This window comes from Mastomys coucha, unplaced genomic scaffold, assembly GCF_008632895.1.
Source record: "Mastomys coucha isolate ucsf_1 unplaced genomic scaffold, UCSF_Mcou_1 pScaffold2, whole genome shotgun sequence".
NCBI lineage: Eukaryota > Metazoa > Chordata > Mammalia > Rodentia > Muridae > Mastomys > Mastomys coucha.
In genome coordinates, this window is record NW_022196902.1 from 25,268,591 (window position 1) to 25,291,275 (window position 22,685).

The 22,685-nt window shown below is 34.8% G+C and overlaps 1 protein-coding gene and 1 long non-coding RNA gene across 6 annotated transcripts in view; one reads left to right on the forward strand and one right to left on the reverse strand.

The window, feature by feature from the left end:
- The window catches only part of LOC116097891, a 3,937-nt gene extending 2,798 nt beyond the window's left edge, over positions 1-1,139 (forward strand). Inside the window, exon 2 of the long non-coding RNA XR_004121604.1 lies at positions 1,005-1,139. This is a non-coding gene — a long non-coding RNA (uncharacterized LOC116097891). The remainder of the gene's footprint in view (positions 1-1,004) is intronic.
- The window catches only part of Nkain2 (sodium/potassium transporting ATPase interacting 2), a 1,006,098-nt gene that overhangs the window by 681,093 nt on the left and 302,320 nt on the right, over positions 1-22,685 (reverse strand). The window lies entirely within an intron of this gene.

Below are 22,685 nucleotides of genomic sequence, written 5' to 3' on the forward strand. Positions count from 1 at the left end.
AGAGAGAGAAAGAGAGAGAGAGAGGGAGAGAGAGAGAGAGAGACAGAGAGACAGAGAGAGAGAGAGAGGTAGTTTTCCCTAGGGAAGAACACACCAACTGTATATCTAGTGCCGAACTGTCAATCTCGAAAACATACATACAAGTAACATTATATGGACTTAATAGGTTATACTGTAGAGTATATTTGTATCTATATCATATCCCTCTATCTCTATCTGTCTATATCTCTACATATCTATCTATCTATCTATCCATCCATCCATCTATCTATCTATCTATCTATCTATCTATCTATCTATCTATCTATCTATCTATCTCTATCATCTATCTTTTTTCAATACCAGCTGAGAAACAGAGGCCATGCATCTGAGGAAAAACAGAACATGTTATATGAAAGGGTTTGGTGAAAGAAAGGGGAAAGGAGAATTGTTATAATTAAAATATAATCTTAAAATTTTCACAAAATCACCACAATATTTGTCTTTTCCTTAGTAAAAGCTTCATGCTAGTAATGGTAAGAAGGCCTCTAAACTAAGCATGGTTTCAAATTTCATGACCATAGAACTTCTGTGCTTTATTTAAAGGCGTGCTTGTATTGTCTTATATTGAGTCATGTACATCTTGAGAAAACTGCTATACTTGTATTTTTCCCTAATACTAGAATGTTTGTTCTGAGTAAATATTCTTCCTACACTTGAAACTTTTTCCAAAACAAGTCAACTCCTTAAAAACATTATTGGTAAACATATTGAAAATAAATATCAACTAATGTCTAACATTGTTTAGCTATTACTGGTTGATGAATGGAAGTCCTCCTTGTATACAATGTAACTCATTTCATTTTTGTCAATAGATGTAGGGCTTGTCTACTGCATGGAAATAAATGTGCTTGAAAAGTTGTTTGAAATTTGCAATGAAATAATAAAAGTATTTTTTCTATTGAGCATAAAAACTCATAAATTTTTGCAAAATATATTTGGATAGTGTCATTCATTTATTTCAGAATGGATTTATGATGAAATTCATTTGCTTCCTGATCTTATCAGTATTCAAGAGGAAACATCAACTGAACTGAAAAACATGACAAGTTTTAATTAACATAATTTTTTCATTAAAATACACCTCATACACTGGAAAAGCAAGTTCTGTGTTCTCTACTATTTATAGTTTAAGTCCTAATTATATTTAAATTACTCTTCGTTCCTAGTACATTAATGTACTTGTGTGTCAGCTAGATGTACTAAATGAATGCAGTATTTTTAGAGTATGCTGTAAGTCAATAAACTTTTTCAATTTTTATATATGTAACCATATGATCTCCTACAAGAAGGTCTCTTATTTAAAAAACTCTTTTGGCAAGTTTTTATAGAAATGTACTCATAGATGTATATATAGTATGTTGAACATACTCCCTCTGATAACTTCCCATTTTCCCAAAAAACGGGGGCTTTCCATTAATCCTCTTTGTCTCAACAGACAGCTTTATTTCTACTTCCAAGTAGAATTGTTGTGAAAGAGGTTAGAGAAAGAGTGTAAGAGGCAGAGACAGTAGGTGACTACAAGAAAAAGGTGTTTTCTGGACTAGAAGTATAGCTACACATATAAACTTGCAGTGGTGACAGCATGAACAAGTTCAGTCTAGCTGGGATAATGCAAAATCCTATCATGAAGGGAGAAGCTGAACTTGAAGTTTCACTCTTCGCTGCTGAGCTATGGCAACTGTTAGCTGCTGGAAGAGGGAAAAATCACTCTCCTCTAAGACTGAAAACCCTCATAATTTGAACATCATCTAGTGGAATGCCACACACATGTAAGAGTATTTGGGCAGCACAAATTTGCCTTAATTTCTTAGAGGATACAATTTGGGGGTATATATTATGGATGTTATTTTGGAAATGTTGTGGGGTACAGATGATCAAAATGCATTCTATGAAGATCTCAAGGAACTAATATAATATTTTTTCAAAAAGTTGGGTCTTTTTGAGTATTTCTTATGTTTTTGAGCATATATATGTTGTTTTTGATAATCATGTGTTCAAACATTGTCATCCCATTAAAATTATTTTCTTGTTGTTTAGTTATTTCAGCTCTGTGTATTTTATAGATATTAATCTGACATGAATATCACTGAGAAAATTTTTCTCTAAACTTGTAGGTTGAGTTTTCATATGCTTTTAATAGTGTTTGGGAAGGAAAGAAATAACAGTGTTTTATGCAGCTAAATTTCATTATACTACAACCATTGATTTAATTTTCATATAGCTGATACATTTATTAATTTAGTTATTTGATAAATATTTGCTGAGGACATAATGTAAATTTATAAAATAAAAATTATATCCTCAAAAAAATTGAAATAAAGAAAAGATGGTGGCATTGCTCATGATTGCTATAATGCAAAAAAGGATAAATATCATAAATAATCTGTTCTAATGAGTAACTAGGGATTTATGTGTGTATACATGTGTGCATGTATGTATGTTGTGTTGGGTATGTGGAAATATATTTATATGTATGTATGCGTTGGTATATATGTGCGCATATGCTCTTTGTGTCTATATTTGGGTATGCTGTATAGAACAATGGATTCCCTGTGCTATCAATCTGCACTCAGTCTGGAGCTACATTGTTGGAGAGTAATCTCCAATAATATTACTTTCTGTACCTCCCTGGATTCTGGTATTTCAAATGATATAGTCAAACACAGAATTAAAACAAAGAAACAAAAATATGTATGCTGAGTCTGAAACTCAGCAATAATAATATTATTAATTGGTGAAATACCAAACCAGTTTCCCAGGGACATGATTGAACAGTTGATGAAATCACCAAATGTCCTATGAAAAATTATCTCATATAAATCTGAATTTGAAAAGGGTCTTGATATGAACAAAGACAACTAGCCATCAGAAGGCATTATTCTTTATTGAAGGAGAAATAGCTCAAAATCATGCAAATCAATGAATTTAACTATATATTCATTTCATGTGTATATGTACAAGTGATTTATTAGAAAACTGAATCCTTTTCTTGCCTTAATGATATATTGATGTTATTCATAAGGATTTTATGATGCTAAAGAAAAGCTACTTATTCTTTTGACTAATAGCTAAATCAAATGAATATCCAGTAAGTTAATGAATCAGAAAATTAAAAATAACTTTCAACAATGAAAGTGTACCTTTAATTTATAGAACAATGCCTCCTATTATATAAAAAAGAGATTTGACAGAGGGATTAATGTTAAGATTGAAATCAATATTCACAGTAAATCTTTTTAATTTGAATTCTGAACCTTCTAGAGTGCCTACCTTGATACTCTCAGTGATGGACTTCTACCTAGAATTGACGATGAAACAACCATCCTCTTTAAAATATGAACTTAATAATTCAATTACATAGACTTTCTGTTTTGGATTTGTGGAAATCAAAACAATGACTATAAAAAATACAAATGGCTAAGTGCAGATATTAATCTTGAAGCACTCATACTGAGTAAGACAAAAAGATGCTGCCATTGCAATATCTGCAAAAGATCAACTTCTAGGTGTGTGTACTGTACAGCAAATTCTCAGTTACTAACACCACCAAGCAATGACTCAGGGCCCTGATTATCTAAGTGTTCTCTGTAATCATGAACTTTCATCAAAACTTTCACATTACTTTACATTAAAATTGTCATTTTCTCTTTTTATTTGAAAATTTGCACCCAAAGCATTGGAAATAATTTAAAGGGGAATAATATACTACATGTAAAATGATAAAGAGAATTATTATGAAATTGTTATAAAAATAAAACTTTAAATTATGATTAGGTAGTTTGTTTCTTTAGTTGTCACCAAGAAGCTGTATTGATTTTGAAAATTACTTGGCTTCACATATGCCATGTAAGACAATATGTTTACATGTTTATTTTTCATAGTTTATGAATAGTGAATGATCATATCTTTTATTCAACAATAGTAAATATGACCAAAAAGAGTTAAGCTAAAATATTTCACACAGAGAGAAGGTCATTATATCAGGAAGTCTTAAACATGAAAAACACTTTGCTTCAATGATATTGACCATTCAATGAATATGAATTTTCAGAAATGGTGGGATAGTTATATGCTTCATACTATTCAAGCAAACAGAAAATTAATCACATTTTAATGTTTATATTAAATATTTTGACACTGAATAGACAGCGATCTAGAGGCCGAATATGTTTGTGAATATTAGTAGTCATTCACTAATGCACTGGTGTAAAATATCAGGTTACATATCTAAATTCCAAAATGCTCATATATGCAGGTGAAGTACTCCGCAGCATGGAATCCAGGTGGACAAAAACTAGAAATTACCAGATCTATCTGACCACCTTTTCTACCACTTAGATGAACTGAGTGAAATAAACAAGCATGTCTACTGTGAACCCAAATGCTATTCCATCTCCAAGTACCGGATGCTAAGAAGAGTCAAGTCTTTCTGTGACCGGATGCTAAGAAGAGTCAAGTCTTTCTGTGACCGGATGCTAAGAAGAGTCAAGTCTTTCTGTGACCGGATGCTAAGAAGAGTCAAGTCTTTCTGTGACCGGATGCTAAGAAGAGTCAAGTCTTTCTGTGACCGGATGCTAAGAAGAGTCAAGTCTTTCTGTGACCGGATGCTAAGAAGAGTCAAATCTTTCTGTGATTTATGAACACAATTATTTGTGGTAAATCTGCAATTTGCTATGAGCTATTTTGATTATTTGAATTATTGAATCTAGTCAAGTATGTTGACTTAACTGTGTAAGTATCTTACCCATGAAGAATTAATAACCTAGGAAGAACTCATGTCTCTGAAGTTGAAGAATCCTATGATTTTCATTAGAATGAGTCTGGTTGTTTTGGAGAATAGTTAGTAAGAATCAACAGTATTGGTGGGTCCATATGATTTCCAGTGTTCCAGACATATTTACCAAAGTAACAACTTCTTTTTATATTCTATTTATCCTATGTCCCAATTAATTATAATGAATGGTACCTATTGAAGTCTCCTTCATGATACAATTCTTGATAAAACCAAAACCTATAATCAATGTATATTTTAACTCAATGCAATGTGTATTTTAATTCAATTTTGTCTGAGTTGAAAATATAATATAACATAAATATAACATAAAAATATCAACTTACTACAGCATATTTAATATAATAGGGTTTTGTATCAATCTTTCTTTTTTTTTTTTTTTTCGAGACAGGGTTTCTCTGTGTAGCTCTGGCTGTCCTGGAACTCACTCTGTAGACCAGGCTAGCCTCGAACTCATAAATCCACCTGCCTCTGCCTCCCAAGTGCTGGGACTATAGGCATGCGCCACCACCGCCCGGCTGTATCAATCTTTCTATGCATGTGATATCTGCATGTATAACTAAGATGTTGGAGAGCTTCTTTAAACAAACTTCAAAATCTGCAACCCAACATGTCAAAATGTATGAAATAATACTTAAAAAGGGTTCATCTTTCTAGTAACATAGTAGATACCTGCATTTGGTTCATCACATCTGACTAGGAAATAGTTCATCATATTCTCACTTAAATTCCTGGTGAAGAATGATGACTAATCATATTTAGGCTAACAGAACAGAACACAATAAATGCTTAGCATAAACCAGGGACTATATTAATATTGGATCCAACTGAATTATGAGGTATATTCAAGTTGTATGAACTGAGTAACTGAGAATATATAACTGAAGCCAAGATCATAGTTTCTTAGTAATTGAATAGATTTTCCATATAGTTCTTTCTATGATCAACAATGGAGCAGTAATAAAGGTAAAACTGTCACAGAACTGTTCTTCATATTAAAAGCAAAAGTTAAGTAAATTATTCCAATGTGAGCACACATACAAATCTAATATTCCTTGGCAAGTAAGAACCATTCTATAGAAAATGGGTCTAGACTGTTATTACAATAATATAATTATTGCATTACTTAGTAAAATTAATATAGAATTGTTTAAACCTTTAAAAAGGAAAACTAATGTGTAAATTATTTTCACCGTATTATGTTGATTACATTGTTGTCTCAGTAGCAGGAGAACATATATAGACTTTATGGGCATCAATCCAAAATAAGGTTTCTTTGGTTTAGTGTAAAACAAATATCCTTTGAAAACATAGTGTAGCAAGCTAAGCAAGTAGAAACATAATTGCTTCATTTCTTCATTTGTCTTAAAACATTCATTAACCAGAGATTTGTGCCAACAGAGTACAAGGCAAGAAAAAACATGTTTAAATGAAGAGGAGGATCTATTCTGAAAGTACTTACTGAGACTATAAGCTCATAATGATAATGTTAAACAACAAAAATCATATTTGACAGAGATTATGAAACTGAGTATAGCTGCTGAAATAGTTTAAGAACACATCATTGATTGCTCCAAATAGATGCCAACTTCAAAGGTATTATCAATATTTCTTAAGTTTCTTTAAGCTCAGAAAGACTTAGAAAGGGTAACTTGTACGGTATTATCCTTGAGAAACTAATAATAATTTCCTTATTATTTTAGCTACCTATTTATATGACACAATGTGATTATTACAGGCAGATTAATGTTTCATGGCCACATAAAATTCAAATGATGAACAATTCTGAGGATTAGGATAAATGCTGGATGATAGTTTATTCGGCATATGACAGGAAAGGAAAGTTCATGATATGTCAACATTTTATTTATTTATTTATTTATTTATTTATTTAGACTCTAGATTTTATTCCCCTCCTGGTCCATCATCTGACTGTTTGACATCACATATATCCTGTTGCCCCCATGTCTCTATGAGGATGGACCCATCACCCAGTGCACCAGACATTTAAATTCCCTGGGGCCTTCAGTCTTTTAAGGGTTAGGCACTTCTTCACTGACTGAACCCAGATGTTGCAGTCCTCTGTTGTATGTATGTTGGAGCCCTCATATCAGATGGTGTACACTGCCTGGCTGGTAATCCAGTGTTTGAGAGATCTCGGGGGTCCAGGTTAATTGAGACTGCTGGTCCTCCTTCAGGGTTGCCCTCGTCCTCAGCTTCTTCCAGCTTTTCCATAATTCAACCACGGGGCAGTAGATCCAGTTCATTGGGTAGATAAAAATAACTGCATCTGACTCTTTCAGCTGCTTGTTGGGTCTTTTGGAGAGCAGCCATTATAGATCCCATTTTGTGAGCAGTCCATAGACCCAGTGACAGTGTCAGGCCTTGGGGCCTCCCTTTGAACTAGATCCCATTTTGGGCCTGTCACTGGACCTTCTTTTCCTGAGACTCTTCTCCATTTCCATTATTGTAATTCTTTCAGACAGGAACAATTATGGGTCAGAGTTTGACTGTGGAATGGCAACCCCATCCCTCACATCATGCATTGCCTTTCTGCTGAAGGTGGGCTCTACAAGTTCCCTCCCCCCATTTCAGGGCATTTCTTCTAAGGTCCCTCCCTTTGAGTCCTGAGAGTCTCTCACCTCGCAGGTCTTTGGTGTATTCTGGAGGGTCACCTCAACCTTCAGAATGTTCCGTTTTCATTCTTATACTCGCCTGCTGGACTTCAGTACTTTTCCCCCACTCAATACCAGATCATGTTCCCCTCTTCCCCGCAAAACCTCTGCCCACTTTCCCTCCCAGCTCCTTCCCTCACTCCTCTCTGTGATTGCTTTCTTCTCCATTCCAAGTGGGACTGAGGCATCCTCTCTTGAGCCCTTCAGCTTGTCAACATTCTTGAATTCTGTTGATTGTATCCTGGGTATCCTGTACTTTCTGGATAATGTCCACTTATTAGTGAGTACATACCATGCATGTCCTTTTGGGTGTGATATATCTCACTCAGATGGTATTTTCTAGTTTTTGCCTGCAAAACTCAGGATGTCCTCGTTTTAATTGGGTCTGTTGTGTAAATGAACCATATTTTCTGTATCCATTCATCCAATGTGTGAAACATGGGTTGGTTCCAGCTTCTGGTTATCACAAACAAGACCACTATGAACATAGTGGAACATATGCCCCTGTGGCATGGTAGAGCATCTTTGGGGTTTATTCCCAATAGTGGTATTTCTGGGTCTTCACGTAGATCTATTTCCAATTTTCTGAAAAACTTCCAGATTGATTTGCAGAGTGCTTGTACCAATTTGCAATCCTACCAGCAACAGAGGAGTGTTCCTCATTCTCCACATCCTCTACAACATGTGTTGTCACCTGAGGGTTTGATCTTAGCCATTCTGATAGATATAAGGTGGAATCTCAGGGTCGCTTGACTGTTATTTCTCTGATCACTAAGGACTTTGAACATTTCTTTAAGTGCATCTCATCCATGGGAGATTCCTTAGTTAGGAATTCCTTGTTTAGTTCTATACCCCATTTTTTGATTGGGTTGTTCAGTTTTTTGGCAATTAATTTCTGGAGTTCTTTATATATTTTGGATATTTGCCCTTTATCAAATGCTGGGTTAATGAAGATTTGTTTTCCCGATCTGTAGGTTGCCAATTTGTCTTATTGACTATGCCCTTTGCTTTATAGTTTCGTGAGGTCCCATTTATCAATTCTTGAGTGTGAAACATTGGAGTTCTATTTAGAAAATTACCCCATTGCCAATGAGTTAAAGGCTCTTTCCAACTTTCTCTTCTATTAGATCAGTATATCTGGTTTTAAGTTGAGGACATTGATCCACTTGTACATGAGCTTTATGCAAGGTGACAAATATGGGTCTATTTTCATTTTTCTACATACAGACTGCAAGTTAGACCAGAATCATTTATTGAAGATGTTTTCTTTTTACCATCGTATATTTGTGATTTCTTTATCAAAGATCAGGTGTCTATAAGCGTGTGGTTTCATTTTTGGGTCTTCAATTCTATTCTATTAATCAATGTGTCTGCCTCTGTACCAAAACAATTCAGTTTATATCATTATTGTTCTCTAGTAAAGTTTGAAGTCACAGATGGTGATTCCTCCAGACATTCTTTTATTGTTAAGAATTGTTTTCGCTATTCTGGGCTTTTTGCCTTTCCAAATGAATTTGAGAATTGCTCTTTCCATGTCTTTGAAGAATTGTGTTAGACCTTCAAAGAAGACCTGCTACCAGTATTCCTCAAACTCTTCCATAAAATAGAAAGAGAAGGAACAGTACCAAGTTCATTCTATGAAGCCACAATTACTTTGATACCTAAACCACACAAAGACCCAACCAAAAAAGAGAACTTCAGACCAATTTTGCTTGTGAATATCTATTCAAAAATACTCAATAAATTTCTTGTAAATCAAATCCAAGAACACATCAAATCACTAAGGTGGGACCAGCCAGGAGGCACAGGCCTCACAAGTCGCAGGGCAGCCAGGACAGGATCCTCTCTACCTCTGTCCACACCAAGCAGTGACTGTGGTGGATCCACAGCCCTCTCTGCCTCTTCCCTGCAAGCAAAGAGCCTGCCTTAAGGGAGTGCTTTAACCCAGAGACTCAGGTAATATCCACCATTCTCTCTCCAGTGATTTCCTAAGGGTGGACCAGCCAGGAGGCACAGGCCTCACAAGTAGCAGGGCAGCCTGGTCAGGATCCTTTCTACCTCAAATCACAACTAGGAGATACAACAGATCCACAGCCCTCTCTGCACCTTTCCTGCAAGTGGAGATCCTGTCTCCAGGGTGTGCTCTTACAACAGGACTCAGGACAGACAACTGATCCACAGCCATCTGCACCCGAGTTTTACCAGAGGAGAGCAGATCTCCCAGAAGTGCTGACACAGGCTTACAGACTCACAGGAAGAACAAGCTCTAGTCACAGACAGCAAGAACATCTAAAATCAGAGATCAACAGATAGCGAGAGGCAAACACAAGAATCCTAACAACAGAAACCAAGACTACTAGGCTTCATTAGAACCTAGTACTCCCACCACAGCAAGTCTGGATATCCCAAAACACTGGAAAAGCAAGATTGGGATCTAAAATCCTATCTCATGGTGGTGCTAGGGGAATTTAAGAAAGACATGGAAAAATCCCTTAAAAAAATACAGGAGAACACAGGCAGAGAAGTACAAGCCCTAAAGAGGAGACAAAAAAATCCCTTAAAAAATTACAGGAGATCATGAGTAAACAAGGAGGAAACACAAACATCCCTTAAGGAATTACAGAAAAACACAAACAAACAGGTGAAGGATTGAGCAAAACCATCCAGGACCTAAAAATGGAAGTAGAAACAGTTAAGAAATCACAAAGAGAGACAACTCTGGAACTAGAAATCTTAGGAAAGACATAAGGAAACATAGATTCAAGCATCAGTAACAGAATACAAGAGATAGAAGAGAGAATCTCAGGCACAGAATATAACATAGAAAACATTGACATAACAGTCAAAGAAAATGCAAAATGCAAAAAGTTCCTAACCCAAAACATCTAGGAAATCCAGGACACAATGAGAAGACCAAACCTAAGGATAATAGGTATAGAAGAGAGGGAGGAACTCTAAGTTAAAGGGCCAGTAAATATATTCAACAAAATTATAGAAGAAAACTTCCCTAACCTAAAGAAAGAGATACTCATGAACATAAAAGGAGCCTACAGAACTCCAAATAGACTGGACCAGAAAAAAATTCCTCCCATCACATAATAATAAAAACACCAAATACACTAAACAAGGAAAGAATTTTAAAAGCAGTAAGGGAAAAAGTCAAGTAACATATAAAGGCAGGGCTATCAAAATTATACTACTCTTCTCACCAGAGACTATGAAAGCTAGAAGATCCTGGGCAGATGTCATACAGACCCTAAGAGAACACAAATGCCAGCCCAGACTACTATACCCAGCAAAACTCTCAATCACCATAGATGGAGAAACCAAAGTATTCCATGACAAAACCAAATTCACAGAATATATTTCCACAAATCCAGCCCTTCAAAGAGTAATAAATGGAAAACTCCAACACAAGAAGGGGAACTACATCCCTGAAAAAGCAAAAATGTAATCTTCCAACAAAACTAAAAGAAGATAGCCACATGAATGGAATGCCAGCTCTAACTACAAAACAAAACAAAACAAAAAAAAAAAACAGGAAGCTACAATTACCTTTCCTTAATATCTATTAATATCAATGGACTCAATTCCCCAATAAAAAGACTTAGACTATCAGACTGGGTACATAAAAAAGACCCAACATTTTGTTGCATACAGGAAACACACCTGAGTGACAAAGACAGACACTACCTCAGAATAAAAGGCTGGAAAACAATCCTTCAAGCCAATGGTCCCAAGAAAAAAGCTAGAGTAGGCATTCTAATACTGAATAAAATTGACTTACACCCTAAAGTGACCAAAAAAGGTAAGGAGAGACACTTCATACTAATCAAAAGTAAGGTCTACCAATATGAACTCTCAATTCTGAAGCTCTATGCTCCAAATGCAAGGGCATCTACATTCACACAAGAAACTTTACAAAAGCTCAAAGGACACATTGCACTGCACACAATAATAGTGGGAGATTTCAACACCACACTCTCTGCAATGGACAGATCATGGAAACAGAAACTAAACAAAGACACAGTGAGACTAACAAAAGTTACAAAACAAATGGATTTAACAGATATCTATACAACTTTTTAACCTAAAACAAAAGGACATATCTTCTTCACAGCACCTCATGGTACCTTCTCCAAATTGACCATAAAACAAAACAGGCATCAACAGATATAACAAGATTGACATAATTCCTTGCATCCTATCAGATCACCATTGACTAAGACTGCTCCTCAATAACAACGTAAACAATAGAATGCCACATACATGTGGAAGCTTAACAACACTCTACTCAATGATAAATTGGTCAAGGAAGAAAAAAAGAATTTAAAGACTTTCTAAAGTTTAATGACAATGAAGCCACAACACACCCAAACTTATGGGACACAATGAAAACAGTCCTAAGAGGAAAACTAATAGCTTTAAGTGCCTCCAAAAAGAAACTGGAGAGAGCATACACCAGCAATTTGACAGCACATCTAAAAGCTCTAGAACAACAAGAAGTAAATTCAACCAAGAGGAGTCAAAGGAAGTAAATAATCAAACTCAGGGCTGAAATCAACCAAATAGAAACAAAAAGAACTATACAAAAAATCAACCAAACCAGGACTTGGTTCTTTGAGAAAATCAACAAAATAGATAAACCCTTTGCCAGACTAACTAGTGGGCACAGAGGCAGTATCCAAATTAACAATATTAGAAATGAAAAGGGAGATACAACAACAGACACTAAGGAAATCCAAAAAATCATGAGGTCCTACTACAAAAGCCTATACTCAACAAAACAGGTAAACCTGGATGAAATGGGCAATTTTCTAGGCAGATACCATGTACCAAAGTTAAATCAAGATCAGATCAATGATATATACAGTCCCATATCTGCTAATAAAATAGAAACAGTCATTAATAGTCTACCAAACAAAAAAAGCCCAGGACCAGATTAGTTTAGTGCAGTTTTATCAAACCTTCAGAGAAGACCTAGTACCAGTACTCCTCAAATAATTCAACAAAATAGAAACAGAAAGTACTCTACCCAATTTGTTCTATGAAGCCACAATTACTCTTATACCTAAACCACAGAAAGACCAAACAAAGAAAGAAAACTTTAGACCAATTTCCCTTATGAATATCGATGTAAAAATACTCAATAAAAATCTTGCAAACCGAATCAAAGAACACATCAAAACGATCATCCACCATGATCAAGTAGGCTTCCTCCCAGAGATGCAGGGATGTTTCAATATATGGAAATCCATCAATGTAATTCACTCTATAAACAAACTCAATGAAAAAAAAAACATATGATCATCTCATTAGATGCTGAGAAAGCATTTGACAAAATTCAACATACCTTCATGATAAAAGTCTAGGAAAGATTAGGAATTCAAAGCCATATGTAAACATAGTAAAAACAATATACAACAAACCAGTAGCCAACATCAAACTAACTGGAGAGAAACTTGAAGCAATCCCACTAAAATCAGGGACCAGACAAGGCTTCCCACTCTCTTCCTACCTATTCAATATTGTAATTGAAGTCCTAGCCAGAGCAATTAGACAACAAAAGGAGATCAAAGGGATAGGAATTGGAAAGGAAGAAGTCAAATTATCACTATTTGCAGATGATATGATAGTATACTTAAGTGACCCCAAAAATTCCACCAGAGAACTCCTAAACCTGATAAACAACTTCAGCAAAGTAGCTGGATATAAAATTAACTCAAGAAAATCAGTCGCCTTCCTCTATACAAAGGATAAACAGGCTGAGAAAGAAATTAGGGAAACAACACCCTTCACAATAGTCGCAAATAATATAAAATAACTCGGTGTGACTCTAACTAAGCAAGTAAAAGATCTGTTAGACAAGAACTTCAAGTCTCTGAAGAATGAAATTGAAGAGGATTTCAGAAGATGGAAAGATCTCCCATGCTCGTCAATTGGCAGGATTAATATAGTAAAAATGTTGATCTTCTCATATGCAATCTACAGATTCAATGCAATCCCCATCAAAATTCCAACTCAATTCTTCACAGACTTAGAAAGAGCAATTTGCAAAATCATCTGGAATAACAAAAAACCCAGGATAGCCAAAACTATTCTCAACAATAAATGAACCTCTAGTAGAATCACCATCCTGGACCTTAAGCTGTACTATAGTGCAACTGTGATAAAAACTGCATGGTATTGGTAGAGTGACAGGCAGGTAGATCAATGGAACAGAATTGAAGACCCAAAAATGAACCCACAAACCTATGGCCACTTGATCTTTGACAAAGAGCTAAAATCATACAGTGGAAAAAACACAGCATTTTGAACAAATGGTGCTGGCTCAATTGGCGGTTAGCATGTAGAAGAATGCAAATCCATCTATTCCTATTTCCTAGTACAAAGCTCAAGTCCAAGTGGATTAAGGACCTCCACATCAAACCAGATACACTGAAACTAATAGAAAATAAAGTGGGGAAGAACCTCGAGCACATAGGCACAGGGAAAATTTCCTGAACAGAACACCAATAACTTATGCTCTAAGATCAAGAATTGACAAATGGGACCTAATAAAGTTCCAAAGCTTCTGTAAAGCAAAAAGACACTATCAATAGGACAAAACAGCATGCAACAAATTGAGAAAAGATCTTTACCAATCCTATATCTGAGAGAGGGCTAATATCCAATGTATACAAAGAACTCAAGAAGGTATTCTCCAGAGAACCGAATAACAATATTAAGAAAATGGGGTACAGAGCTAAAAAAGAATTCTCAACTGATTAATACGGAATGGCTGAGAAGCACCTAAAGAAATGTTCAACATCCTTAGTCATCAGGGAAATGCAAATCAAAACAACCCTGAGATTCCACCTCACACCAGTCAGAATGGCTAGGATAAAAAACTCAGGTGACAGCAGATGCTGGAGAGGTTGTGGAGAAAGAGGAATACTCCTTCATTGCTGGTGGGATTGCAAGCTGGTACAACCACTCTGGAAATTAGTTTGGCAGGTCCTCCAGAAACTGGACATAGTTCTACCAGAGGACCCAGCTATACCACTACTGGCCATATACCCAGAAGATGCTCCAACATGTAATAAGGGCACATGCTTCACCATGTTTATAGCAGCCTTATTTATAATAGCCAGAACCTGGAAACAACCCAGATGTCCCTCAACAGAGGAATGGATACAGAAAACGTGGTACATCTACACAATGGAATACTACCCAGCTATTAAAAACAATGAATTTATGAAATTCTTAGGGAAATGGATGGATCTGGAGAATATCATCCTGAGTGAGGTAACCCAATCACAAAAGAACAATCATGGTATACACTATCTGGTAAGTGGTTATTAGCCCAGAAGTTCGGAATGCATGAATGCAATCCACAAACCACAAGAAACTCAAGAAAAAGGAAGACCAAAATGTGGATATTTCATTCCTTCTTAAAATGGGGAACAAAATACCCATGGAAGGAAGACTAACTATGGAGCAGAGACTGAAGGAAAGACAATCCAGCCTGATATAGCTGTCTCCTGAGAAGCTCTGACAGTACCCGACTAGTACAGTAGAGGTTCACAGACATCCATTGAACTGAGTACAGGGTCCCCAATGAAAGAGTTAGATAAACGACCAAAGGATTTGAAGGGTTTGCAGCCCCTTAGGAAAACAACAATATGAACTAACTAGTACCCTCTGAGCTCCTAGGGACTAAACCACCAACAAAGGAATACACATGGTGGGACTTATTGCTCCAGCAGCATGTGTAGAGGATGTCCAATTTGGTCATCGATGGGAGGAGAGGCCCTTGCTCCTATGAAGATTCTATGCCCCAGTGTAGGGGAATGATAGGGCAGTAAGCAGGTGAGGGTGGGGTGGTGAGCAGTGGGAGGGGGAGGGAACAGTTGTTTGTTCTTGTTTTTATGCTCTGGGTTTGTTTTTGTTTTTGTTTTTGTTTTGGAGGGGAACGTGGGAAAGGATAAATCATATGACATTTAAATAGAGAAAATATCTAATAAAAAAAGAGAACACATCAAATCTATCATTCACCATAGTCAAGTAGGTTCATCCCAGGGATGTGAGGTTGGTCCAATATAAGAAAATCCATTAACATAATCCACTATATAAACAAACTCAAATAAAAAAATCACATGATCATCTCCTTAGATGTAGAAAATGCATTTGACAAAATATGACACTCCTTCATGTTAAAAGTATTGGAGTGATCAGGAATTCAAGGCCCATACCTAAACATAATAAAAGCAGTTTACTGCAAGCCAACAGCCAAAATCAAATTAAATGATTAGATACTTGAAGCAATCCACTGAAATCAGGGACAAGGCAAGGATGCCCAGCCTCCCAATATCTCTTTAATATAGAACTCGAAGTGTTAGGTAGAAAAATAAGACAACAAAAAGAGATCAAGGGGATACAAATTTGTAAAGAAGAAATAAAGGTATCACTATTTGTAGATGATATGATAGTATAAATAAGCAACCCCAAAAATTCTGCCAGAGAACTTCTCCAGCTCATTAACAACTTCAGCAAAGTGGCTGGATATAAAATTACCTCAAATAAATCAGTAGCCTTCCTTTATAGAAATGATAAACAGTCTGGGAAAGAAATTAGGGAAACAACTTCCTTCATAATAGCCACAAATAATATAAAATATCTTACGATAACTCTAACCAAACAAGTGAAATTCTGTATGACAACAACTTCAAGTCTCTCAAGAAAGAGATCAAAGAAGATCCCAGGAAATGGAGAGATCTCCCATGCTCATGGATTGGCAGAAGTAGCATAGTAAAAATGGCCATCCTACCAAAGGCAACCTACAGATTCAATGCAATCCTCATCATATTTTAACATTATTATCACATAAACAAGACCTGTAAGTTACAATAATAGCCAAAACACCAACATGGATTGGTGAAGTCTCACGAGGAGCTACTCCCAGATAAAGAACTATAAGAAAATGGCTGCTGATCAAAGCAGAATATCTCTTCTCCAGAATAAATTTTCCAATTCCAAGTGGTCATCTAGACAAACACATAGAGATAACCCTAAATAGACTCCTGAGGTATAGTGTGTTTGTGTGTGTATGTTTATTAACAGTTGCCCTTTCACAGATTTCCCAACCCTATTAAGAGCATAGTGATTTTTGTTATGCTTTTATGCATATGCATGTATAACCAAATACTGATTATTTCTATTTACTTTTATTTATCATAATTACTATGGTATTAAAAAGCAGCAATACTCACTTTAAGGCTATATTCTCAATCAGAAATATGTCATTTCATTTTTTATTAGCAATGATTTAAATAGACTCACTAAAAGTATCTTTCCTATATAACACCTTAAACATCTGTTATATATCTCTAAAAAGCTTAGTACAGGCCTTAATACAAAGCTACATTTAGTTACTATTTACTTTACCTTTTGTTCATTAAGTTTTAATGATTTATTAGAGTGTGTAAATTGTCTCTTACATTGGAGTTTGTGTTTTAACATTGTATTCTCATTTATATTTTCATGGTGAAAATATAAATACTCTGTAGATCACAAGCCACGTTTTCTTTATTCAAAATAAGGTGGTTTAGGACTGTAGGTTAGGTGGGAAACAAAACCAGAAGAAGGATCAGAATACCAGGCAGATAAGCCAAATGCATGTTGCACACAGGAATTCTCTTTGTATTAGAGCGAACAACAGTAGAAGTCTCACCACAAATCAGTGTTGATCTCCTTCTGAATGCTTGATTGTGAGTTTATAATGGACTCAGGAGCCAAGCTAAGCTAGCCTTTGTCAGAATCACTTGACATGTTTGCATATTTATTATATGACCGTCTTACCATCTTAAAGTAATAAAACTCTTTACTGTGTTTGGGCTATCCCATCTTTCATGGTACTCAAGCTCACTAAAGGGTACTTAAAAGAAAGTATAGCCATATTGGGTGTCTATGGCTCACCAAAAATCTTACACTGTCTTCTCACTCCAATTCTTGTTATGACCTTTTGAGACAATTGCAGCACTATGGTTAGAGATTTAATGGGATTCAAAGTAAGTGGAATTTCCATATTCATCATGAAAGCCAAACTTTTTCTCCATATGCTTTGCCCAACTCACATAATTTAACATTATTTCCATTCCTGCAATCTTACCTAGGTTTACCTAGCATGGTAGTGGTGTGCTGAATCTGGTTTAAAGTACCTTAAGAAAAGAAAGAAAATTAGAATTTCCCATGTGCTTAAGAATTAGCCACAAGTGAACTGAGTCTGTGATGATTCTTCAACAACCTAAGGAAACATCAAGAAAATACAGTGTTATCCTGGCTTTTATTGATAACAGCTCCTAAAGGCAACAGAATTTTTCCTCTTCTATTGTTCTCATCTCCAAAATTAGATATTCCTATCACCAACATTCTCTTTGGTGAGAGGACTGGAATGGCACAATGCTCTAGGATCCTCTGATCCTTCTACATACCAGATGAGCTATTAGACAGAACTAACAATAATGTAATCAGTCTACACAATAATATGTTATAACTTAATTAAATCTGAAAAGTTATCTTCCTGTTCTCTTTTAAACTTTTACATAGATATAATTATTATATAATACATATACATTCACAGAATGATCTTACATGAAACATAACATATATATATAAACATACAAATAATATTATGATTAATATATAATCTTATAACACATACAGAAATAAATGCATGAAGCATAACATATATATAAACATACAAATAATATTATGATTAATGTATAATCTTATAACACATACAGAAATAAATAATCACAGACATATAATATTCCAAACTAAGCATTCCATAGCAATTTACTGGGATTGTGTTTACATTGAGAAATATTATAATCACTAGTAGCCAATTATTACTTTCTTTCATACATGACACAAAGTTATAAAATATACTTGGCCAACGACAGCACTGCATGAAGATATCTCATGTCTCTGAAAGTATCTACCCTTTAAGAAACACCTAGTAGTCACTGAGCACCTCCTGTGAAGGCATTGTCACATATTTTCTGAAAATCTGCCTCATATTCATTTCTTTCAGCAAGTCTATGGGGCTCCAGATTACCTTTCATTCTTTTGGAGCAATGACATTAGCTACTTCCCTAAATTATAATGGCCAACAGTTAATGGTAAGAACAAGAACTCCAATCCAGATCTGTCCCAGATGCCAACTTGGGCAACTGTTCTTTATGACTTGGAACTGAATAATGCAAAGCTTATCTTATGTGTAACTTCTCAAAGTCTTGCTGTATAGACCAGCTACTTAACAGGTCCTTGGACTCCCATTCCTTTATTCATGATTACAGTAGTTTTATACTTAATCTGTAGGTTATACACATGAAGGAGAATAGGGCATCCTTTGAAATCAAGGACTTGAAGCCACCAGTTGTGGAAACACTGAGGAGATGTGTAACATGGTTTTGATAATTAGGAAAAATTAGTTCCTCAATTTGCTCTTATGGAATAAAACAATCTACTAAACAATTATATTGACTTCAAAACTTAATGTGCAATCCTATGATATGTAGTGTACTCTTTTACTTAGGGACATTAAAAAGCCCCCATTTCAATGTAATGGACCTCTCCATCTAAGGGGGTAGAGGTAGGCTGTTCATTGCTTTTCTTTCTCTCCGTTCTGCTACTGAATAAAAATGGACTTGAGCACTCTCTGAAGGTAATCTAAAAATTATGACAAAATATATTACTTTATAGAATATGAGCAAAAGTAAAATATATTAGTAGTCTGCATAAAGTTAGACATATAGAAAGTATCCTATTCTATTTAAAGCATTTATTTTACTCCAATAGTGAGAACATTTTAGTCAAAATAAATGAACTAACACTAGAGATTTATGATTTAGTTGATAATAGTTTGGGTTTTTTTTCTAACATTTAACATTCAAGAAAGGATTTGAAAAACTAATGTTGAATTTGCATATGTACCAACAAAAGTGAAGCCTTAGCTCTGCTATTCTTTCAAGGCTTTAATTAAAGAGTAATTATCTTGACATAATATGAAATACATTGTTATTTTGTTTTCAATTATTTTTATTGACAGAGAAGAGCAAAAGCTACACACATGCATACATCCATGTTTGCTAACAATACATTTCCAAATGTTGCTAAATTTTAAAATTATACTTCAGAACAATAGGTAACTAATTTCCCTTAACTATTCCCCTTGCTAGCATCTCCACTAATAATAATCATTAGAACTGGTTGAATTTTAATGAATTTTATGTTAAAATTTGTTTTACAGTGCTGAGGCTATAGTTTAATCATACAAAAAATATAATTCATGGGTCAGTATATTTAAAAGATAAAAGTAGTTTGAATTTATTTTAATTATGTTTCCATTGAATGTCATATTTTAACCATCATTTCATATGCTGTTCCATTTCTCTCTTAGGAGTGGCATGCAAGCCTCAAGATAAATATTATTACCACATAATATGACCATAAAAATACATATCACATTGATATTTCTTTTTATTATATTTATGATTTTTATTATGGAGGTATATAAATTCAGTATGGAAGTACCAGAATCTTTTTAATTTAAAACTCCTGATAGTTTTTTAAGTAGAAACTCAGCTAAGCACCATGGTTGACAGTCAAGTTTCACCCCATCCTTGTGATCTTGGCAACATAATTTGCATCCTGTAGAAATGAAAATGACTTTTTCCTATGACTAATCTGTATTTAACACTGGTTAATTAGCATTTAGATGGCAAGGAAACTGCCCATTTTACCCCCTAGTATACAAACCTCACATTTATATGCAGCACATATTAGAGAGTGGAATGTGTGTACAAGTTATATGGCAGGAATCAGATCTTCAGTTTTTAAAGTTACAATAAAAAGCCAGGTAATGATTATGAACTTCAAAGTACAATGTGCTAAGTAATTGGACAAGCTTCACTGAGAAAAGATGAGGCAGAATGTATTACATTGCATTTGCAATTTAATCCTTAATTATTAGAAGTACAAATGTGTGTGAAATTTATCTAAGGTACTTAAATATTAATATGATTAACAAGGACTATGTGAAATGCCATATATCTTTAGTTTAAGGATCCACTTTTGACAGTTTGTCAGAATACAGTCACTTGATGGTAATGAACTCAAAGGACATAAAAATACTCAGGCTTCTCTGAACAATTGACATTGAACATAACAGACGTGTAATACCCTGCCTAAAACAATACGTTCTCCTCATACCTCTTGAGCACAATGTAGAGAGCATATTCTCTCAATGATGAATACTTGAAAATTTAAATATTTATATCCTTATAGCATAGAGTTCCATTGTTAAAGAAATGACTATCTGTCTTTTTCTATGCCTATGCCAATGTCTGTCTATACCTACCCCGATATCTATGTCTGTCTAGGTCTATGTCTATCTATCTATTGATTAATTGATAGATACTTTAAACTTTCTTATGTGCTAGATACTGTTTAGGGCAATTGAAAGCAAACAAGAAGACACTGAATGTCTACTGAGAAACTGTTTCATAATTCAATTTACTTCAGTGCCATCTGACTATGATAACCCAAACTTGATCAAGTTGCTATAAAACCTTCAAGTCCAGGTTGTTGGGGAATAGCAGCTCACCTTCCTGAAGGCCTGTTAGCTAGCATTTCTCAAAAACTTCTATTCTTCCATTTAAAAATTAATTATAAGGGAATTTCAAGAAATGAAGAAAAAATAGGCTGGGTTAAAACATTATTATTTCATCTTAAAGACATTTGTTTTATTTATTTAAGTTCAGTTCAATGTCTATAGTATAATATAATATGATATATTATCTTCACACAAAACCTCAATAATTTTGTCTAAGAGACTCCTGTTCCTTGGTTATATTAAAATCCTCAAGGTCATATTCAGTGGCCTTCCTCTGTATTAGTCTCACAGAACATCCTGCTGCCAGACTGTGGAACATCCTATTCTAAAACACTACACAAGTAAAGCAGATTCTTATGCATATGTACATATCCATATCTTCTCCTACACTTACCTTTTGTGTAAAAATGACCAGTTATTTTTGCATATTTCCCAAAGCTACCTTTTGGGACTGCATAGAACTTAGTACCTCCCTGGCAGTGATATTTTTCACTTTGAAGATGCCAAGCAAGGAAAGGAAGTATCACATAATTTAAGAGTGAAAATGAATGTGAGCCCTGAGTACTAGTCATCCTTGAAGCAGAAAACTTAATGTACATTCCAGACAAGAAATCTATTGAATAAGACAAGGATATAAGCTAGCAGTCAGGTCTTACTTCAATTTAAAATATTGTTTAAAAGATTACAACACACTGACCCACTTTCAATAAAATGTATCACTAATGGGAATGATTTTTATTTTCTTTCATTAAAAATTCTTGTATATTTTAAGTGTATAATTATTATATTCATATAATAATTATATATATGAGAGTCTGAGTCAAAAGATTTTCATGTAAAAAATGCAGCCAAATTATATCAACTCTAAGAGAGGCTAGCTACCTTCACCAAGGACCTTCAGGACACCCAGAATGTCTTGATGGTTAAAGAACAAGATACTCTTTTGGTAGGCTCCATGTTTGGGGCAGGCAATTCCTAATGGGCAGATATGGGGCAGTGAAACAAATTGCTGTGAAGTTCATCAGATTTCAAAGTATATTAACTATTGTTGCATTGTGAGGAGGGTTTAATGAGAGAAGAAAGGCAAGCAAGTATATTTCGCCTCACATTAATTTTAAGGCAACTTTTTATTGCAGAAAACCCTGTATTTACCTTTACTAATCACTGACATGAGGATGAGGTAGCACCCACAATTTTTATATAAAAAGACAGAATTCTCAAACCAGGGGATGGGAGAGCATCAGTTGTCTGTTAGAAATCAGTAACTTATAGATCTTGTAATTATTTTTAATTACAGATCTGTACCTATTTTCACTGAAGAATGAACTAATTGTGACAAAAATTTGGGAGAAATTATACTTGGGACAAAACAGAGTTCATATTGCTGTTTCCTAAGCAGAATAGAAATTTTAAATGACACTGAGTCTTTGAGTCAGCTTTGGACACTTATAATGAATGATTGCTAGAGTAATGAGAAGGTATATACCTTAAAAAACAAAGAAGAAGGAGGAGGAGGAGG